The sequence below is a fragment of the Cornus florida genome, unplaced genomic scaffold, assembly GCF_030987335.1.
Source record: "Cornus florida cultivar Cherokee Brave unplaced genomic scaffold, ASM3098733v1 CherokeeBrave_3.0.0_Hap2_Chr10, whole genome shotgun sequence".
NCBI lineage: Eukaryota > Viridiplantae > Streptophyta > Magnoliopsida > Cornales > Cornaceae > Cornus > Cornus florida.
The window spans coordinates 58,384,887-58,407,951 of record NW_026775580.1 but is presented as its reverse complement, the minus strand read 5'-3'; the positions used below and the strand labels follow the sequence as shown (position 1 = coordinate 58,407,951).

At 39.1% G+C, this 23,065-nt stretch overlaps 1 long non-coding RNA gene and 1 pseudogene across 3 annotated transcripts in view; one reads left to right on the top strand and one right to left on the bottom strand.

Annotated features, from left to right (window-relative positions):
- The window catches only part of LOC132278844 (MADS-box transcription factor 23-like), a 44,007-nt pseudogene that overhangs the window by 13,905 nt on the left and 7,037 nt on the right, over window positions 1-23,065 (top strand).
- LOC132278845 (uncharacterized) overlaps window positions 18,267-23,065 on the bottom strand; it is a 30,089-nt gene continuing 25,290 nt past the window's right edge. The window contains exons 4-5 of one of the 3 annotated variants that reach the window (XR_009471144.1): window positions 20,245-21,250; window positions 18,267-19,387 (exon numbers count right to left, since the gene is read on the bottom strand). This is a non-coding gene — a long non-coding RNA (uncharacterized LOC132278845). The remainder of the gene's footprint in view (window positions 19,388-20,244; window positions 21,251-23,065) is intronic. The other 2 variants (XR_009471146.1, XR_009471145.1) reach the window with 2 other exon arrangements.

The window sequence follows — 23,065 nt, the reverse complement described above, 5'->3', positions numbered from 1 at the left end:
CCACCGCCATCGACTTTCACCACCGTCCACTACTTTCCACCACCACCTCTGCCACCACCACCATCGTCTTTCATCACCGCTACCACATTCCACTACCACTTTCACCACTGCCACCACTACCACCTTCCACCACCACCACCGCTACCGCATTTCACCACCACTACCACCTCTCATCACCACTACCGTTCTTGCCTTTCACCACTGCCACCTCTTTCCACAGCCACTGCCTTCCACCGCCACTGTTTTCCACCACCACTACCACCGCCACTGCCACCACCTTTCACCACCACCACTGCCACCATCTTCCACTACCACCACTGCCTTCCACTTCCGCTACCGCCTTCCACCACTACCACCGCCACCATCACCTCCTTGCATCACTGCTAGTGTCTTCCACCACCGCCATCGCTACGGCCTTTCACCACCACTGCCACCGCCTTTCACTCCTACCGTCGTCTTCCACCACTATCACCACCTTCCATTACTGCCACCGCCACTGCCTTCCACCATCGCCACCACCGCCAATGCCTTACACCACTGTCCCCCACTACCGCCTTCCACTATTGCCACCATCCACCATTGCCACCCCTTCTACCATCGCCAACTCCACAAGTGCCTTCCACCACCACCGTCGCCGCCTTCCACCGCCACCACCACTGCTTTCCACCACCACTACAGTCACCTCCTTTAGCTTCTACCACCATAACCTACACCACTATCTCCTTCCACCACCACCACACTATTGCCACTGCCTTCTACCACCGTCGTCGTCGCCTTCCATCATTGCCACCACTGCCGTCTTCTAACATAACCGCCTACACCATTACCACTTTCCACCTCCACCACCATAGTCACCACCATCCACCATCGCCACTGCCACCATTTATTTTTAAAAAAATTATAAAAAAATGTCATTGTGTTAATTTAATTTATTTGTTACAAAGATGGATATTTTGGAGAACTCAATTCGAAATTTATTCCATTCTAAATTTTAAATTAGTCCAATCAAACATTAAAATGGTTATTATCATTCTATTCCTATACATTTGATATTTACAACCAAACAATAGAATAAGAATGGTCATTTTATTCCATTCCCATTCTTATTTCATTACTTCTTGCATTTTATTCCATTCCTACATACCAAACGCAACATAAGAGGAAAAAAAAACAAACTTAATAAAGAAAAATATAAACAAATATTTAAATCATAAAACAACATCACTCTCCTCCTCAAATTAACATGTCAGTCTCAAGCACCTTCTTTCCCTCTTTTTGTCAGAAATTGACAATGATAAATAATGAGCATAAACAATCAAAATAGAATGATGAGCAGGCAAACTCCCCTTGACCACCCCCAAAAGAATTATCTCTCCCTTAATGATTGACTCTCTCCCTTTTGATATAGATTGACAAAGGAGAAAATAATAAGAAGTTAAGCATATAAAAGAGACATGAGCAGAATTAGAGAGGACGTCCATTCACTAAACATCACAATTTTTTTTTAGTTAAACCGGGGTGTCTGGGAAGACATGAACCCTTACGGTCCCTCAACAACCCGACTAATTCTTGAGGACTTGAAAAGACGTCTCCCTACTCGGGCCGGGTAAGTCACTGCAAGGGTAGTGGAAGCTAGTCATAAAAAAAACCCAACGAAACTCGAACTCCAGACCTTGGGCTTGCTAAGCTCCAAAGTCCAGTGAGTAAACCGCTCGGCCATATATCCAAAGTGGATACTAAACATCACAATTAATGGACCATAGAGAGCTAAAAAATTATTTTTGGGATCTTCAAATTTTTTTTTTTTTTTGAATAAAATAAACATTGAGAATGCTTCAACCAATATTTCAAAGACTTGAGTTATAAAAATTTCTTTAAAATTCAAGACATTTATGAAAATTTTAAGACCCACAAATTAGCTAACATTCAAATTCACGTTCAACTTATGGACCATATTGGACCCACATTCCAATTAAATTTGATTCATGAGCAGGCCTAGAGTAGGGGCGAGGGCAAGTGCCCCTTCAAATTTTTTATATTTTCATTTTCTGTTCATAATAATTTGTATGGTAAAGTGTTTAAAAAAAAAAAAAATCTATACATTTTCGAAATTGAGCAAATAAGAATATTTTATCAATTTAAAGAATGAAGTACTTAAAATGCCTTTAAGACAAAATAAAAATAAAAAATACAGATTTCAAATTTTAAGGGTATATTAATGGTATTTTGGGGGTCTTTATATATATATATATATATATATATAAGAAAATCTGCCAAAATTGATGGTCAACAAATATTAGAGGAACAATTTGCATATATTTTCAAATAAATAGTAGGGATGTTTTTTGCACTTTTTTTTTATTTATTTATAAATTTTAAGTTTTTTTGCAGTTTAACATAATTTGAAATTCTAAAATTGCCCTTCATTTTTCCCCCTCAATTTTTATTTATTTATTTATTTATTTATTTTTCCATTATACATATATAAAATTTTGAAATTCTACAAACACATCTAATCTTTAAGCCCTAATTTAGTTTTTGACCACTAGGCACTCATTTCTATCTAGAGTCATGATACAAAGTCTGAGTTAGACGTATCCAACTAAATTCGTGTGAGTGGGGATGACCACATTGGGATGACAACTTCTGTCACTCACATAAATCCTACTACTTATCATTATTCTTTCCATCTATAATATTTTCTTTTCCAATGATAAACGTTACAACTATTCTTCCTTTAGAGCATCTTCAATGGTATATATACAGTCCCGTTCAGTTGCTCCCAAGTGTGCAGGGAATAATATACGCGATTTTTATTTCAGTCGTTGGATGAAATCCAACAACTGAAATTGAAAACTACTAATATTATTTGTTTGTGGTTTTTAAAACTCCAAAACCACTAGTGTTTTAAATAAAATAGAAGACCTTATAATAAGGAGGTAAAATCCTTAAAAGGACACACTATTGTATTTTTCCATAATTAAAGTAATAAGTTGTAGTCAGTGTTTTATTATTATTGTTTTTTACAATAGAGAAGGATTTAGTAATTATGAATAAAGAGAAAAGAGATAAACATATAAGTTTTCTGTCAAAAATTTTGTATGAAGAAATATCCTTATCCTTAATAATTCTTAATAAAGAAGAATATAATTTTATAGCATATGTAATGTGCAGTAGTTTCATTAAAAGAAGAATAGAAATTTTTAAACACAATCAAACTAAATTAAACTATGAAAATCCACCCGTAAGCATGCCGAACCCTTACTGCAACACACAAAAACACAAATTCCCCAAATAAAGAAAATGGTTAATAATGTCAAATTCACCACAGGCAAGAGTATATTTTGGGAGCTTGAGGTGCAAGAGGGAATGTTGTTTTATCTCCATGTCGTCACTTAAATCACCGTACAGGAAACAATCAGTCCTTATTATAAGTTCTTCTATTTTATTTAAAACACTTGAGTGGTTTTGGAGTTTTAAAAAATCACAAACAAATAATATTAGTTGTTTTCAATTTCAGTTGTTGGATTTCATCTTACGACTGAAATAAAAGTCGCGTATATTGTTTCCTGCACACCAAAGAGCAACTGAACGGGACTGTATATATATATATATATTTATAAATCTGATGTGTCATAGTAGACTTGCACAAAAAATTTGAACTAATTATTCTTAGCTCCAGCCATTATTTTATATTTTTTGTGTAAAAATATATAAGTCAATAACAACAACCAATCACGTGTCATACCTAAGACCTCACATAATTTTTATAAACTTACCTAACATATGGTTGATTTATTAATGGAATGAGAAAGGAGGGGGGGGGGGGGGGGGGAGAGATATAAAATATGCTGACATTGACTGTGTAAAAGGGTTGTGCAAAATACACAATAATTTTATACATTAGAGCATCTACAACCGTTGTGTATATATTTTTGTGTAAATTTAATGTGGTAAAGTAAATTTACACAAAAATTTTAAACTACCTATTTTTATCTCTAAAGGTTTTTTTTTTACATTTTGTGCAAAAAAATATCCCCCAATAACAACCAACCACGTCTCATACCCAAACCCTACTTATCTTTTACAAACCTACTTGATTCACTTTACTTTTTCGCGATTAAACCTCACGTCCCAATTCTCCTCAATTAGGAAAAAAATAATAATTTCCCCCTATATTTCACTTTCCCATCTCGCCAATAGCAAATCTTTCCTGCCACCAGAATTCTAACTTAATAACAAATAATAAAATAAGATTAAAGTATGAAGAAACTACAGAAACAAAAAATATGCAACAATAATTGCGATTGAATTGGCTAATCACCAAAAAAGAAAAAATAATAATAATTTGTATAACTATATAAAACAACAATTATATAAAAACGTAATTAAAATATATAGCTAATCTTTAGCTAATACATATTTATCTCATTAGAATAGAATATAAAAGGATCTAAAAAAACCTTAGAATCTACGGCGATGATTGCAGAACTTCATATCATATTTACTTATCTCAAACCTTTCACAACTTCATATTTAATTTACAGTTAGCACACAAAGATTTAATATACTCTATGATAACTACGATTTATGAAATAACTTACCATATTGGCAGAGATTTGATATCCACAAATAATGGCATAGAATATGTTATAATTTGATTTAATTTCCTTTCTTGTAATATGAACATGTGCTCTCTCTTTTTTTATCTATAAATACTAGAGTTATGAATGAGTGATTTATATCATTCAAGCATTTACACAATTCTCTCATTTTTTTTCTTCTTGATTTCAGAGCCAAATGTTTTGAATTCAAACATCACCGTCACCCTAATTAAAAAAATTAAAAAACACATGTTGGACCAAAAGATGACCATATGTGATGGGGCATGTTGAAGGATATATATATATTTAAATTACACCCTCCCTAACAACTTTAGCTTTTGGAGTAAATGGACATTAACAGAGTTAAATATAATAAGCAAAATACCTTGTAATACAATATAAAAAAAAAATCATGTAATCGACGGCATTCATATGAGGATAAAGGCAAGAAAGATGAGGATAAAGATGTACATCCTCCAATTCTTTGATATGGAACCAACAAAATAGATTGAAAATTTAGAATTTTTTTTTTTTTTTGTCCTGGAATGAAATTCACTCACCCACATTGCTCGCATATATGGGAATAGATTCCCCGACCTTCTAATTATAAAAATAAAAATGTGCCATTACATTATAACCCTTGATATAAAAATAAAAAAATAAAAAAACAAAAGAATGTTCGATAAACTTTTACTTTAGTTCCTTCTCTTTCCTACCTCTTCCTTATTCTTCTAAAATTCTTTAATTATTATTACATTTTTTATTTTTTTAACACTTTTTATTGGTTACTTAGGGTACACTATTTCTACAATATTTAATTAATTACGGTGACATTTAAATAACATAAAGCATTTTACCCCCCTTTAGCAGAAGAATATTGGAATTCGTGGTCTTGTATAACACGTGATTCATGAACTAATTGTTTTGTCAAAAATACCCTTATGCATGTCCATTTTACCTTAACGCTTAACCTAATGCATGTCTATTGAAAAACAATTGTAGATGGTAAAATGGGCATATGCAAGGATATTTTTCCTTATCAAAACAATCATCCTATATGTCGCGTGCCTTGTATGTGACCACTTTTACATAAGAATTCCAACATCCGTCCACCAAATAACTTTGCAACTTTTGGTAAATTGAGGGGGTTTGTTACCAAAAAATTAGTATTGGAGTGTACTTTACAACTTTTTAAAAGTACAGGGAAGTTTAGTGCAATTTGACCTCAATTTGTACCAAACAAACCCCAATGCACACACATGAGAAACAGACAATAAAATAACAACTGGAGAGATGCTTACCCACCAAAAAAATAAAAAAAATAAAAAGAAAAAGAACAGACATGAGATGTTAGAAATTAAAAAAAGGGAGAGACGGAGAAAGGTAGGTAGACAAGGGAACTAGTTTTATCATATAGCGTGTTTGACGCAACATTTATTTCATTATTTGGGAGGGATACTTGTGCATGCGGCGAAGATAAGGCTGCATACATATAACCCTTTTCAAACCTCACAATGACGAAAGCTTCGTGCACTGAGTTTACCCTTTCATACGTGTATTGTTTGGTAGGAAAGAAAGAAAACTGGATGAAAGGGAGGGAGAGGAGTTGGATGCACTTTCTTAAAGAAGGGATAGTGTCCTTCCACATTCCCTATTTTTGTTTTGTTAAATAGAAGTGATGGGAATGAGGTAATGTGTTACTTTGTTTGTTAGGAAAGAAAGGAAAGAATTTTGATATATTCTTTATACCATTATAACCATATGTACGTATAGTACTTCTTTAAAGGGTGGTGATATATTCTTTATACCATTATAACCACCATCCCCATCTCTCTATCTCTCAACCATCCTTCTTAGGATCGACATCCGATAGGAGAACTAGATCGAAGTGGCTCTGACGATGGCGAGAAGTTGACATCGTCTCCCAAGGAACTCAGTTCTTCTTTGAGAGATCTTTCGGTGTCGACTCCCAAGCGTCGTTCCACTCATGGCGTTGTTCTACCTAACTCACCTTAAGCAACCATTTTCTCTCCACCCACCACCATCACCCTCTTCCATATTATTGTGGTGTGTGTCTCTAGCCCGTTCACTTATTTTCAACAAGGTGGTATCAAAGAAAAAACAAGTGGTATCAAAGCCAGGTCATGATCAGAGCCAAGGTTCCATGGTCAGAACCTATAGATGATCCTAAAGGTCTGGCAAAATTGATCCTAAAAGGTTCAACATTTTGAGAAAAACATGTTTCTCCTTGATGAGGATGAATAGGGAAAAATGTATTTACTTAGTAAAAAATGATGTTCTCTAATTACAAGAGAATGAAAATCATCATGACTTTATACCTCAAAGCATGTGATTTGTGGGATGTTGTTGGAGAAAAGCCAAAGAATGACATGTCCAACAAGATTTGTGTGAAAAAAGAAGAAAAGACATTGGCAATGTTGCAAAAGGCAATATATCAAGAAATTTGGGAGTATTTTGAAGAGTTCAAAACATTAAGTTGCGTTTGAAAGATGCTGGATGCCATTGTTTCCAATCATAGAGGTGACATCGTCTCCTAAGGAGCTTAGTTCTTCTTTTAGAGGTCTTTCGGTGTCGACTCCCAAGCGTCGTTCCACTCGTGGTGTTGTTATACCTAACTCACCTTACGCAACCATTTTCTCTCCACCCACCACCATCCCCATCTCTCTCTCCCTCTCTCAGCCACCCTTTGGCATCAACATCCGATGGGGAACTAGATTGGGTTGGTTTTGACGATGGCAAGAAGTTGAAATCAATCTCCCAAGGAGCTTAGTTCTTCTCTAAGAGGTCTTCCGGCAACCAAGCTTACTCCCAAGTGTCGTTGCAAAAGGAATTAGGATATTAGAGTTAGGAATTAGGATATAGGCTTTTGGTCCAACAGAATTAGGATATTAGAGTTAAAAACAAAATAAGAAACATATTACCAACGGGCCAATGGCCTAACGGTGCCAAACCCCTATTTCTTAAAGGAAAGTCAAAGGTTCAACCCTCAGTGGAGGCATAGGTGTGTGAGTACCAACTATGGAAAAAAAAAAAAATTAAGAAACATATTCCAGAAGCTTCAATCCACTAAACTGTTTCAGAGGGTCCTCCAATGAGATTGATCTATTGAATTCCCTGGTCACTTTAAACTTGATTTTGCAATTGTAGGAACTGTAACTATTGATTCAAATGGTGTATGTCATGCAATGCTGGCATGATGAATTATGGGAATGCATAAATCAGAACCCTAATTGGTGGCGTGTCTAATACTTGAAAGATGATATGTCTTCTGACGTCTTGGATTAGCTTCATTAAAACCTATAGATCAAAAGAAATGTCTCAACTCTAATTAATTAAATGAATTTTCAAAAACAAAATAATAATAATAATAATGATTAATAATCCTAAATCAACCCAAGTATTAATAACCTAACAATGCTAAGCCCTATACAATGCCCAAATTGCATTCCCAGAGAACAAATATATATAGAGAGAGAGACAGAGACAGAGACAGAGACAGAGAATCACTCAGACCTCTAATTCCCCAGAAGTGCTCATGGAGTTGCCGCAAGCTTCTTCAACTCAGACCTCTAATCCAGCACTTCATTAGAATCACAGTTGAGAATGGAATTAACTTTCTTTTGGCACAACAAATGGAATGTCCTCTAAGTGCAATTCAAAAATCAGGCTTTGACTCAAACATCAAGTTCAACTCCACATGCAATGGGACTTCAAGGAATTTTCCACCTAATTTTCAATCCAGGGTGCCTGAATTAAGTTCCCTTCCACCACCAATACCCTTAAGATCAAACCAATTCATCTGGATTCCATCTCAAAATGGGAAATTCTCTCTCAAACACACTATGATATTCCAAACCCAACCTCTCCCTTCTGTTCCCTGGTAACACCTCCTGCGGAACCCAATCTCCATCCCTCGACACATGTTCATTCTTTGGCTTGCTTTCCGAAATCGTCTAACATACATGCAAATCCCTAACCACTGCCCTCTCTGACTTTTCTCTAGTGTCTTCCCTCTAGTGAATCTCGGGACCATCTATTCTCTAGATGCCCCTTCTCATCCCCAATAGGGAGCTTCATTCAATTGCTATGTATATTTCACATTCAACCTCTCAACTGAATTGACATCGTCCACTGGGCCTTACCATCAAAACAAGCGGCATTCGCAGCATCAATTTACCACATTTGGACTCAACGCAATGAACCAATCTTCAAGGAAGTTTCTTCTTCACAAAACTCTGGTTTATCGAAAATACTCATCTTTGTGAAAGGAAAGCTACTCTCTGAATCATTATCAGACTCAATGATGCCCAGGGTTGTTTGGAGAACATGGGACCTCCCATCATCACTCATTTGTCCTCCCCTTCGACCACCTGATCCACCATCGCCCATTAACGGTCTCTGACTTCAAATGATACATTTGTGGTAACCAGATATTGTGCAGAGCCTCTCAACGGTCAATTTTTGAATGGTTCTTGAGCTTGTGTCTATTCAGAACATGTTGGGGAGCAAAATATATGCTTATATGTTGGGCCTAATTTTCCTCTGGACCACCTTAGTTAAGCTTGTCTTGCATTTGTACAAATTTAATTATTTCCTCAAGGGGGTTATCTACTTTAAACTCCCAGACACCCACTTTACCCCCTATGGAGAATTGAACCATTAATCTTCTACTTTGTAAGGTGAAGAAGTACATTAAGCTACAGCCCTTGACATTCTATATAAACAATGTTCTACCTAAAACTTATTCCATTAGGCTATAGCCCTTGACAATCTACATAAACAATGTTCTACCTAAAACCTATACCAATATGGACATAAAAAGTATCATGAGAAACATGCTTGGCCTTACAACTTATAAGATTTTGGATGATTTTAAAGATGAATTCAGAATAATATGAAAATCGCAAAACCACCTTAACTATCATATATAAATGTAATACCTTGACAAAGTCTAGTGGGATGTATGTATAAGCTTATTGCCAAGGTCCTTGTTCTTAGAATGCGAAATGTTTTGGATGGAATTATCTCGCAGTCACAAAACAGTTTTGTTGGTGGTAGACAGATTTTAGATTCCGTTCTTATCGCAGGAGAATGTGTTGACTCCAGGTTGAAGAGTGAAGTTCCTGGTGTATTATGCAAACTTGATATCGAGAAAGCTTATGATCACGTGAATTGAAAATTTCTTCTTTACTTGCTTCGGAGAATGGGGTTCGGGGATCGATGGATAAAATGGATTGAATCTTGCATCTCATCAGTTATGTTCTTTGTACTTGTGAACGGCTCTCCTGCTAGTTTTTTCCCAAGGTTGCGTGGTTTGAGAGAACGAGATCCTTTGTCGTCTTTTCTATTCCTTATTGTCATGGAGGGATTGAGTAGATTAATGAAAAAGGTAGAGGATCTGGATTACATAAGGGGGTTTACCGTTGGCAGAGATGTCGCTAACCAGATTGAGATATCCCATTTGTTGTTTGCAAATGATACCTTGGTTTTCTGTGATGCAGATGTTTCCCAACTCAGATATTTGAGGTGCATTCTTACATGCTTCCAAGCAATGTCTGGTCTTAAGATTAATGTTGGAAAGAGTGTGCTTGTCCCAATGGGTGATATCTCTGATATTTCCTCCTTATCTGCTGTTCTTAGGTGTGGAGTGGGTGCTTTTCCACTCCCTTATCTGGGATTACCTTTGGGAATTTCCTCTAGGAGAGTGGGGACTTGGGATCCGGTGATTAACAGGTATGAAAAAAGATTGGCGGGATGGAAAAAACAATATCTTTCGAAAAGGGGGAAGGTCACTCTTATTAAGAGCACCCTCTCGTTCCTTCCCACATTTTATTTTTATTTTTATTTTTATTTTATTTTTATTTTTTTTATAAGTAAAATGTATTAAAAGGCGTTCAAAAGGGGAACGCGTCCGAAGTTATACAAAAAACTAAAACTATGATCTCAAGGAGCCCAAAAAGTCCACAATATCCTCAATGGAGGAAAAATCTCTCCCTCAACCCCAACAAAAAAGAGTACAAATAATAGAGAATTTCAACACCCCAATGGAGGACTCATTCCCATCAAAAAATCTTCTATTCTGCTCTTTTCAAATGCTCCACCAAACACAAAAAGGGGTTACCCTCCAGAAGACTCTCGCCTGAGCCCCCACCCATTGGCCCTTCCAAATATCCAGCAATTCCTAAGATGTCCGAGGCATAACCCAATGAATAACAAACAAATCAAAAATGAGACTCCAACAATCATGAGCCACAGGACAATGCAGCAACAAGTGATCCACTGACTCCCCATTCAACTTACAAAGACAACACCGATTAACAATAATATGTCTTCGCTTCCTCAAGTTATCCAAAGTCAAAATCTGGCTCCAAGCTACAGTCCACACGAAAAAGGCCACCCTAAGAGGTGCCTTAGACAACCACACCGTCTTCCACGGGAAGGAAGCACCATGAAAACCAGAAAGGCACACAAAAAAATACCGGACCTGGAACATCCCCTGAGAAGAGTGCACCCAAAACAGGGAGTTAACACCAGTGCCCTCCACCTCCTGTCTGTACAAGAGAGCCAACAAGCCAGTGACATCATCCAACTTCCAATTTTGAAAAGATCGCCGAAATCGCACATCCCAAGATAACCTCCCGTTATCAAAGCGATAGCAGTTAGCAACCATAGCATGTTTGTCAACAGCAATCCTGAACAGCCTTGGAAACAAAAAAGCCAGAGGCCTATCTGCGCACCAGGGATCCTCCCAAAACCGGATAAACCTTCTATCCCGAACTTTGAATCTAACATGTTTTGGAAAACTCGTCCCATCCTTTTCCAATGGCCCTCCACACCCATACTCCACTAGCAGAACTGATTGGCCTAGCTAACCACCCCCCTCTCTCCTCCCCAAAGCGACAGGAAATAGCCCTCTCCATAATCTATGCCTTTCATTGCCGAATCTCCAAAGCCATGTTACCGAGGAGAGCACTGTTAAAGGGGGCTAATCTCCTAATCCTAAGCCCGCCCAACTGAAAAGGCCTGCAAACCTGCTCCCATCTGACAAGATGATACTTAAACTCCTCTCCACGACCCCCCCAAAGGAAGTTTCGTTGTAACATCTCCAAATGGCCAACAACCGAGGCTGGAACTCGAAAGAGCGAAAGAAAATACGTTGGAAGGCTTGACAAGACGCTTTTCACTAACGTAACTTTACCACCCTTGGAGAGATATTGCTTTTTCCAACCAGCTAATCTTCTTTCGACCTTCTCAATCACCGGGTCCCAACTTCCCACCCTCCTAGCTGAGTCCCCCAGTGGCAAACCCAAATACGAGATAGGGAAACGTTGTGTCCCACAGCCTAAAGCAGTTCCAACCAGCTAATCTTCTTTCGACCCTCTCAATCACCGGGTCCCAACTTCCCACCCTCCTAGCTGAGTCCCCCAGCGGCAAACCCAAATGCGAGATAGGGAAACGTTGTGTCCCACAGCCTAAAGCAGCGGCCAGAGTGTCCACCTCCTGAACCTCCCCCACAGGGACAAGCACACTTTTGCCCACGTTGACTTTCAAACCAGAGACAGCCTGAAAGCAAACTAAGACACATCTCAGATACCTCAACTAGGACACCTCTGCCTCACAAAAAACAACAGTGTCATCCGCAAAGAGCAAGTGAGAAATCTCCATTTGCTGAACAGAGTCGGGACCGATCTTGAAACCCCTGATAAAACCCAAATCCACCGCCCTTCTCATCAATCTACTAAAAGCCTCCATAACAATAATAAAAAGGAACGGGGAGAGAGGGTCCCCCTGCCTCAGACCGCGAGAGCTACCGAAAAACCCCGCAGGGGACCCATTCACCAACACCGAAAACCTGATAGTGGAAACACATGAAACAATCCATTTCCTCCATCTCTCACCAAAACCCATCCTCTCCAACAAGTAGAACAGGAAATTCCAGCAGACATGATCATAAGCTTTCTCGATATCCAGCTTACATAGAACCCCAGGAACCCCACTACACAATCGAGAATCCACACATTCACTGGCAATAAAAGCGGAATCCAGGATCTGTCTACCCCCAATGAAAGCATTCTGAGACTCAGAAATAACTCCATCCAAGATCTCCCTCAAACAGAATGCAAGGACTTTTGCGATGAGCTTGTAAATGCATCCAATCAAACTGATTGGTCGAAAATCCTTAATGTGAGAAGTACCACCCTTCTTAGGAATAAGAGTAATAAAAGATGCGTTCAGTGATTTCTCAAACCTCCCCGTGGAATGAAACTCATGAAAAGTGCCCATCACCTCGTACCGGACCACCTCCCAGCTCTCCAACAGAAATCTCATAGTAAAGCCGTCCGGGCCTGGAGCCTTATCACCATTAACAGCTCTTAAGGGCCTTCAGCACCTCTTCCTCCGAAAAAGGATTTTCCAACCCATCTCTTTCCAATGTAGAAATAGAATCAAAGTGAAGATCATCAAGACGCGGCCTCCATCGAAGAGGCTCAGAATAGAGCTTTTGGTAGAAAGAGACAATACCGCTACGCACCTCCTCCTCCGTAGTCAAAACTGCATCATCCACACACACCCGCCTAATGTGATTATTCTTCCTATGAGCATTAGCGGTTCTATGAAAAAACTTGGTATTCTGGTCTCCCTCTTTGAGCTATAAGGCCCGAGATTTCTGACGCCACGAAATTTCCTCCAAAACTGTAATCTCCACACATTCTGCTTGACAAGCTGCTCTCCTACTGTGTTGGGATTCAGAAAGAACACACTCCCCTTCCAGTCTATCGATCTCGGCAATATCAGCCAAAGCCCTATTCTTTCTCCACTCCAAGCTCCCAAAAACCTCCTTATTCCACCTTTTAAGATTATTTTTCAGAATATGAAGCTTTCCTGCAAGAATAAAACTCGACGTACCCACCACCAGGTTCTCCTCCCACCACGAACGCACAAGTCCCTGGAAGTTATCCACACGAAGCCACATACTCTCAAATCTGAAAGGAGTGCAACGAGATCTCAACCCTCCACAATCCAGAACCAAAGGAATGTGATCCGAAGTCACCCTAGTCAACACAGCCTGAACAATATCCGGGAACTTCTCTTCCCACTCACCGGAGATCAAAAATCTATCAAGACGAGAGAGAGTTGGTATTTCCCTTCCACTGGACCAAGTGAAAGAAGCTCCCTCAAGAGGAAGATCAATAAGCTGATGACCATCAATAAAGTCAGAAAAGTGCATCATAGCCCGAGTCCATGCACCTTCTGAAGATCTCTCTGCCAGGAACCTCACCACATTAAAGTCACCTGCCACACACCAATGAAGAGACCACCTCTCTTTCACCCCACTCAACTCCTCCCATAAACCACCCCTCACATCATCATCAACTGGCCCATACACCCTAGAAAAGCTCCAAGTGAAACCATCCTCCTCCATCACAAAGGCACAAGATAGAGAAAAAATCTCTCGAAAAACATCCACCTTAGCCATTCATCTTCTATCCCACATAATGAGAACACCGCCTGAAGTCCCAACAGAATCCAGCGCCTCCCACTCCACAAACCGGTTACCCCACAAACTCTTCACCATCCGATCAGTCATAGAATCGATCTTAGTCTCTTGAAGACACACCAACTGCACCCCCCATTTCCTCACCGCCATCTTCACCACCTTTCTCTTGCCCGGACCATTGAGGCCACGGACATTCCAAGATAAAAGTCATAGCTTCATAAGGAGACATTCTCCCCTATCACCCCCTTACCCCTCCCTCCTCCCTTAGCACTCCCTCTCCTTCCCCCCCTCAACCACCCTATCATAATTCACATCAGAAACCAGATTCCTAAGCTCCCTTTTCCCATTTTCACGGAGAAATGTTTTTCTTCTTCCGACTCCTCCTTCTAGAAAACTGAATCATCTCCCCCTCTCTCCCCTCTGCAGTAGCCTAAAGAATTGCTAAGGCCTGATCCCGATTGCCGTTGCAAGAGACACCCAGAAGTTCACTAGTAACCCTAATATTAGCCTTGACCCATTCCTTTCCAGTATCCTCAGCTTTCTATCTACACACCTCACTGCCCAAATCCTCTGGAAGAACAATAGCCAGTGGGTCCACCACCCCCAAGTTAGCATGACCCTCCTCGTCCCACAACATTAGATCAAGAGACCTGCTCCCATCTCCCTCAACTCCCTTATCCACCACTGCTTCCTTCACATGAGAAGACCAGTCCTCACCATAGTTTGAACATCAGTTTGAAAGGGTCCAGATTGCAATCAATAGTTTGAACATCAGGCGAAAATCTGTGCCTCTGCAGTTCCTTTACCAAAAGAGAAGCTGATTCATCGCTAAGGGAAATACGGATGTCTTTGCCCACACAAACAGTCACCAAATCAGGCGCAGAACCCTTCCAATAAGTCATTGGGCCAAGTTTTAGAGGAGAACAAGACCCTGCCGATCCACTCAAAAAGAAGCTTGGCCGACCTGCCCATTTCCTCCCCTGAGGAATCATTATACCGAGACGTGGAAGAAAACTCCGAGCATGTCTCAGCAAACCCGGCACACAACTAGTTGAAATCCCTGTCTCCAGACAAACAAACCGTCCCATCCCTTTCTGATGGCCCAACATCCCCAAAATCAGAGCCAACCGTAGACCTCCTCACATCCACCGAGTCACCCTCTATAACAGGCGACAACACCTGCTGCCTCCCAGCAAAATCCTCCTCCCCCTTGCTTCTCAACAACTCACTAGAAGGAATAAAAGAAGAGATAGAAACTGATGGAGCGTTCCGGACATGAGAAAAAGACGACTTACCTTGGCACGGATAAGAATCCTTACGGGCAACCCACTTCTGTTTGTCCTTTCTGGTCCATTTCTTTCTAGAATGCTTCAAAAGATTCCGAGAGAGACCCTCCTCCTTCATGGCCTCAAAATCACCATTATCTTCTTCACCCAAAGACCCAGACTGTAGAGGATCAAATCTGTTACCCGAGAGCCGATTCTGACAACACGAACCATGCCGGAAAGACTTCGGACAAACCCCATCCCCTTTCGTCATGCTCAAACTCACCTTCGCCCAGTTCGTCTTTTCACTCCTCGACCAAGACCGTGATGCCGAGCTTCTCTGAGATGTGTCCGGATAAGAATCTTGAAAAAAATGGCTATGATACATTTCTGAAATGGGCTGCCCACCTTGAAATGAAATTGAGAGGTTTTTATTTGGGCCCCATTTAACCACCCTCTCCTTAGCCAATCTTGGCTTAACCTAGGCTGGTCCAGCAACAACAAAAGGCCCAGCAAGCTTGAGGCGTCCATCCCTTTTAGCGGGCTTTGAGGGCCGCCCCAGCCCAGAAGGAAGCCTAGAACCACCCCCCTCATGCTTTTCCTTGCCAGGCCTTTTTGAACCTTTAACATGAGACCCACGTTAAAGAAGCCCAACCTCATCAGGCCCAAAAGAATTAGAATTCAAAAAACGCCGAGAGTCACGAGGCTCAGCACGTGGAGGGGCAGCTGTCTTCCACTCACAACGGTCGTCGTTCCTCCTCCGACCACGTGTCACATGAGATGCCTTCCCATTGCCACTCGCTTGAGGCGCGTGGTGTCTCCCACGTCCCTGACCTTGAGTCTGGCTGTGCTGCACCTCCGCCTTTTGGATCTCCGACTTTGATCTACCTCCACCACCAGATTTGCGAACCAAACGGGAGGCAGCCGACACCGCCGATGATCCCAAATCACCATTTCCAGCATAAGTCCCAGTCAGCGGGACCATGGTCGGAGCAATTTCTTTAGATAACGAGATTCTAAACGCCCACTGACCATCCTCCACCACAATACTCGTCGGAATCACACCACCGTCAGCCACAGTGATCACAATCCTTTCCGTGTCGCTCATCTCAAAGGCCTCCACTTCCCGAAAGCTTCCACACACATCTCCAATGGCGATGAAAAGCTTCTGGCACCAAAGATGCAGCGACAGACCATACAAAACGACTCGCCGGAATTTATTCCTCAACCTTAGACCAAAGCACCCAACCCTGTAGTACCAGAGATCAATAAAAAGTTGAGCCTCACCCCACACTTTCTTGCCCCAATCAAGGACCTTATGAGGCTCCAACGCCGACGGGAACCGGAACAGCAAGAGCCCGTCCGGCAAGGAGTTAACCCTAAACCCGCCTGAAATCAACCAAGTCTTCGTGGCCCAATCTTCAATCTCCTCCAAGAAACCCACCTCTTTGTCAAAACACCCAACGAGGCAAGCTCTAAGAACCTGTTCGCGAGAGGAAGTGCTGAGCCTATCCACCCTAAACACATGATCCTTCTGAGAAGAAATCCGATTCACCTCCCCTTTAAAATACAGGCGAGGAAGACGGGCAACCTCCAAAAAAGACAGCTTCTGACAATCGAACGCTTTCATGAACAAAACCACAACCAACGAAGCAGTGAAACCACCAGAGAAAGAGAACGTAAGAAACGAAAGCAGTAGAGGATTTCACCGGAGTTAATGAGCCGGTTTCAAATCCAGTGCTCTGTTGCTGAACGGATCGAAAAAATTCAGAGAAATTTTCTTTGGGGTGGAAAAGGAAAGGAGTTTAAGTATCATCTTATTAATTAGGAACAAGTTTGCAAACCTTTAAAGTTTGGCGGTCTAGGTATTCGGAACTTGGTCCCTTTTAATAGAGCCTTATTGGGGAAGTGGTTATGGAGGTTCGATAAAGAGCGTCATCGACAATGGAGAAGAGTTATCTTGTGTCGTTTTGGGGAGGAGAGTGGAGGTTGGTCCTCTCTTCCTGTTTCTATTACCGGAGGCTTTGGCATTTGGAAGTTCATTCGGAAAGGTTGGAATGTGTTTTCCACCCATATTCAGTTCAAGGTTCATAATGGTATGAAGGTTAGATTTTGGGAAGACTTATGGTGTGGTGATCAATTGTTATCTCTTTCCTTTCCTCGTTTTTATTGCATCGCCTAGAATAAGCATGCTTACATAATTGACTGTTATCATCTTGATAACAGTGGAGTTACGTAGAATGTGCGTTTTAGGCGTTCTTTTCAAGATTGGAAGATAGCGGAAGTTTGCGTCTTTTTAGACCTGTAGTATAAACAGAAGGATGTTGGCAAAGGTTGTGATGACATTTTGTGAACCTCCTCTCTTCATGGTAGATACGAAGTTCGATCCATGTTCTTGTGTTTGTCCAATTCTTTTGGTCATAATTTCCCATGGAAGTGTATTTGGCATTCTAAAGCTCCTCTTAGAGTCGCCTTCTTTGTTTGGACTGCTACTTGGAGAAAAATTCTAACATTGGATAATTTGCGTAAGAAAGGTAATACCACTATTAACTGGTGCTGTCTTTGTAAAACTGATAACGAGTCCGTAGACCATCTTTTTCTGCATTGTCCTGTTGCATCTGATTATTGGAATCTCATATTCAGTATTTTTAGTGTTCAGTGGGTAATGCCTAAGCACTCTTTCCAATTAATCGACGCTTGGAAAAGATGCCCTGGTCATGCTCGTGATTTTTGGATAGTCGCCCCACACTGTGTTTGGTGGTGTATTTGGAGAGAGAAATAACAAAAATTTCGAAAGGAAAGAATCGTCTTTTGCAAACCTTAAGTCTCTTATTCTTCGCTCTCGTTTCTGTTATGTTAGAAACAGCGCTTGCTCATCGATTAATGATTTTTTAGTTCTATTAGACTCTATTGGTCCGTAGGTTTGGCTTTTGCTCTCTCATTTTTGTGTATTAGGGACGCATTCCCCTTTTGAACGTTTTTCTAATATATTTTTTACTTATCAAAAAAAAAAAAAAAAAAAAATGCAATACCATGACAATATCTTTAATTAAAAAGAAGTACTTGATGAACAAACGGATTATAAGAAAACACATTCAAGGGAGGGAGAAAAAAAACCAAAAAAACAAACAAACAAACAAAAAAGGAAAGTACAAAGCCAATCCAGCTGAATAATATCAGATTGGATTGGAAAGTGCTATTGTGAACTTGGCTAGATTAGCATAACAAAGGCAAATAGTGTGAGGAATAATGATAATGAACAATAACTCAGCTTCAAACATAACAACCTTATAGACTTGGTTTTCCTCAACATACAAATCTGAAAGAATAACTATAAGAAGTAATAACTCTGCTTCGAAATGTCGATCAAGTACCTACTACACCCTATTGGTGTTTTTTAAATATAAAAAAAGTGTAAGATGACTCAATGAAAAGTAAACAAAAATAGACTGGGATTTTTCATTACAACTTAATTTTCATTTTTTTATTTTTTTTTCTTTGGGAGGGTAGTTGTAGAAGAACCCTCAGTAAAACATAGTTGTGTGGGAATAACAGGAGAACATAATAAAGTGCATCATGCAATAAATGTAGTCTTTTCAGTTCAACATTTGATTTCTAGAAAATGCACCACATCCAATTTTCAGATAAACATGAGTTCGTGATCCACAGAGCTTAAAAACAATCGGGAAAATCTTAATGAGTAATCAAAAGAAATACTTCATGAAGCCATTTTAATAGTTGAATTTTCTTTCAACATTTGTTCTTCAAGGATTTGTTGAGTAATTATTCTTCTTGCAGTGATACATGCATTGTGTTACAAAGAGTTCAATATGAAGCTTTCACAAATATTGTTGTAACATATCTAACACAATTGATGTTACTTTGAACAGCATGAAGTCAATAATTGAACGGTACAATAAATCAAAAGAGGAACATCACCAATCGGCAAACTCCAGTTCTGAGGTTAAGGTAATCTTCAATACAAAGTCCTCCGAGTTCATCTGTAAATAGTTGATAAATAGTTTCGTTTCATTACATTTACCTTTCTTTTAACACATGCATAAAGTAGAAATTTTTTCCTTATAATGGTAGAATACACAACTTTTTAGTCTATGGAGCATGCTGGATCTCTAGAGAGCCTAATTTCGCACATGACGTATCTACAGAAATGGTAGGGTGCTTTTTGCCGTTGGCACATCATTTATTATCATGCCACTTAGATGATGACCAATCCGTGGCTAACTTTATAGTCTAATTGAGAAAACAAGGTTGAGTGGTTTTTTTCTTTATGTGACTTTCTATTTCTCTTCTTTTCTAGAAGGAAAAAGGACAGAAAATGTAACATTCATGAAGCCATTTTCTTTCTTCTGACAAATTTTAGATGTTTTGTAAAAGATAAACTTGGTCAAAATAACAACTATATAACTAATAAACTAAGAATGGTGGGTTGCTCTAACAGACCCGATGCCACCATCGTAGACCCAAAAAAAACATAAAAAATTGCCCCGATATTTACTGTACTAGTCTCCTTATATTCAATTATTTGTAGTAGACATAATTGTTGCACACTTCCCATGCCTAAAATTATTGAAGTATAAAGAAAAGAAAAGTACAAATCAACAGTTAAAGTTCCCAGACATATATATCACAAATCAGTAGCGCACACAACTATATTACATTTCAATTGACTTGCTGGTGGTTAATAAAAGACGTGCTCAAGAATCTAACCAGTAACATTGCTGAAAATTTATCAAACATTTTATCTTAACTGATAGACATGTATTTAATAACCTATACTCACGAGTTTCTAAAACATGAAACATGCCTACAATGACATAGCTGTTTGAGAGAAACAAACCTTTTCTATGTTTTGTGGTTGTATGTAATGGTTCTGTCGTGTTTAGAGCCTTACTTTTAGTAGGCCCTAAGTCCTGAAAGAGAAAAGTTGTGTTAGGTAGCCTAACATCCAACAGGACACACAACTTTTGTTATGACGATCTGAGCATGAACTTGACTCCAAATAGTTGGAAAAGGGTTCTGTCAAATTAAGTTGAGAACCAAAAGAAATAAGCAAATTGGTATGAGAGTAAATGATCAGATACTTCAATTTGATATGCTAAGCCATCTGCATCAAAAAAAGTTAAGCAAGCTAACATGCATGACTGAGTATTGCATATAAAAGGGCCAAAACATTAAATGAAGAAGTGGAACGGGCATGTTATGGATGCTCCAAAAAACATAGAATAGTCTAAGTGAAAAGGGTATATACAACACTAGTCAAAAACCAGAGTTCAAGATCTAGGGATGATACAATAAGCAATGTTACTTGGACCGGAGTACATGTTTATTAGTAAAGAGTCTAAAGACACCATCATTGATCATACTAAACATTTCCAAGCCTAAATAAGAATACCATTTGATCATAAAGCCTGTTTTCATTTTTCTTATTGTATTTTTCAATCTGCACACTCCAATCCTTGGAAAATTTTGTTTTCTTTAATATCCTTTTTGTTCCAATATTCCCAAGTTCTCTATATGATTTTCATTAGACAATTTCTCAAAGTAACTTTTCAACCTTGTGGATTTCATCATTTTTCAGCTAGACTACAAGGTCCTCACCCTTTGTTCACTTTTTAATAAAATTAAAATATCTTCTTTTCCTCCCCCTTTTTTTTTTTTTTTTGATAAGTATCTTCTTTTCCTCTCCCTAAACTTATTTTTCCAAGTAATTCAGTCTAATCAGCAGTATCTGAGTACATTACTAAATCATGCTATTGTACTTGAATAGTACTGGCAAAGAGAGGCAGGAATGCTGAGGCAGCAACTCCAGAACTTACAAGAAAAGCATCGGTAAAATCTCTTTCCTGCTCACATGAATTTAATATATCAGATAGGATTCAAGCTAAGTGATACATTTAAAAATATCATGGTATAAGAGAGCAGTCTGAATTTTTTCACAAATATGATTTTTACTTCTAGAAATTGGCATGTCAGAAACTTGCCAACATAAAACCATACAGTAGTTTAAAAACGCAAAAAGCCGTCCATAATTGCTAAATTACCAAATGTCCAGGAAAACATGTGTATTTAACATTTTCAAATGCATAGCCTATTATGTGCCATTACTTTATCCTTTTTGTATGATTTATGATGTACGATGCTTAACCCATGCTCTGTTCTGTATATACCATGATTGGTTAAACTTTTAAGTCTTGAAAGAAATGGAACAATGAAACATGCCCAATAAGTAGATTCAGATGCATTAAATGGGTGGAACATGTATATTTATCAATGCAGATATGTCCACAAAGCCTGAAATCAGTATGCCCCTATCAAGGATAACAAGAACATACTTGAAACTTGCATCGGTGACATGCAACACCAAGTGGAGATGACATAATTCCAAATTCAACTGAAAATTTTACCAATACAAAAGATGAAGAAAAAGAAGGTAGAATAACCATATTCTTCGAAAGCCAAAATACCTCTACAAATCATAAACCAATAAGGAAATGAAAGGAGATATTCTTTGGATATGACTGGTCAATCTCATGGAAGATAATCCATAAAGGAAATATGTTATTAGAACACCTTCCAACAACCTATGCATTTTGTTATTATTTCCAATCAGACGATCCATTAATCCAACTAGTGGAGGATTATAAATGGATTTTTTCTGATTTTCATTGGAGATTATGAATAGATGGACTTTCCATAGGACCCATTTTACTGTAAGAAACACTACCATTGCCTTCATGCCCGCACCAAGGTTGCACAAGTAACACTTAACTAAGGATCCCCAAGCTAGAGAAACACCTTAATCAAATAATTCACATTTGTTTCCACAAGACAACAATTTTACAGGTCAGAAACCCTACAGAGTGTTCTCTCACAATATTGCTAAAAGATAACAATTTTACAGGTCAGAAACCCTCCTGTTGCTCTAAACCACCACATAACTTGCCTCTTTGAGAATAAAACATAAACTGAAGCACTATTAACTGGTTTCACAATCAACTCATGAGCACACTATCTAAGCCTCACTGACCTGCAAGCAGAAAAAGATTCTAATGCGGTGCCACCCCAGAAGGAGCCACCTATAAAACAGAGTTTAAAAACACCGAAACAAATGAAAATAAAAAATAAATAAAACTTTAAAACAGAGATTTTGAAAACACAGAAAAAAGAGGGGAGCACTCCCAAAAGAATACACAAGATGCCAAAGGCGAAAACTATAGCTTTAAGCTATCCACAAAACCCAAAAGATGTCCCAGAGCTTTACAATTACGCCCGTGAACCCAAAAAAATAAAGAATACAATATATCGTATTTGAGAGACCAAATAGGAGTCTCGTCTCCATCGAAGGATCTCTTATTTCTCGCACCACAAACCCCACCATAAACAAAGGAGAGTGGCCCTCCAAACATCCCTGGCTCGCCTCTCCACTAGACACCCTCTCCAAGCCACTCTCATTAACCCCCAAAATCTGCCAGAGGCAACTACGTGTCTAACCAGTCAGGGACAGTATGCCAATCCTATGCCTCCATCCTACGACCATGCGTTGTAAAGCCAACAAGAAAAGAACACTAGGAAAAAGTCGCTTTTCAAGCGATAGAGTGATGGTTGCTACCAAATGTTAACTCTTAACCTTGATCAAGCATTATGAAAATTAAATAAGT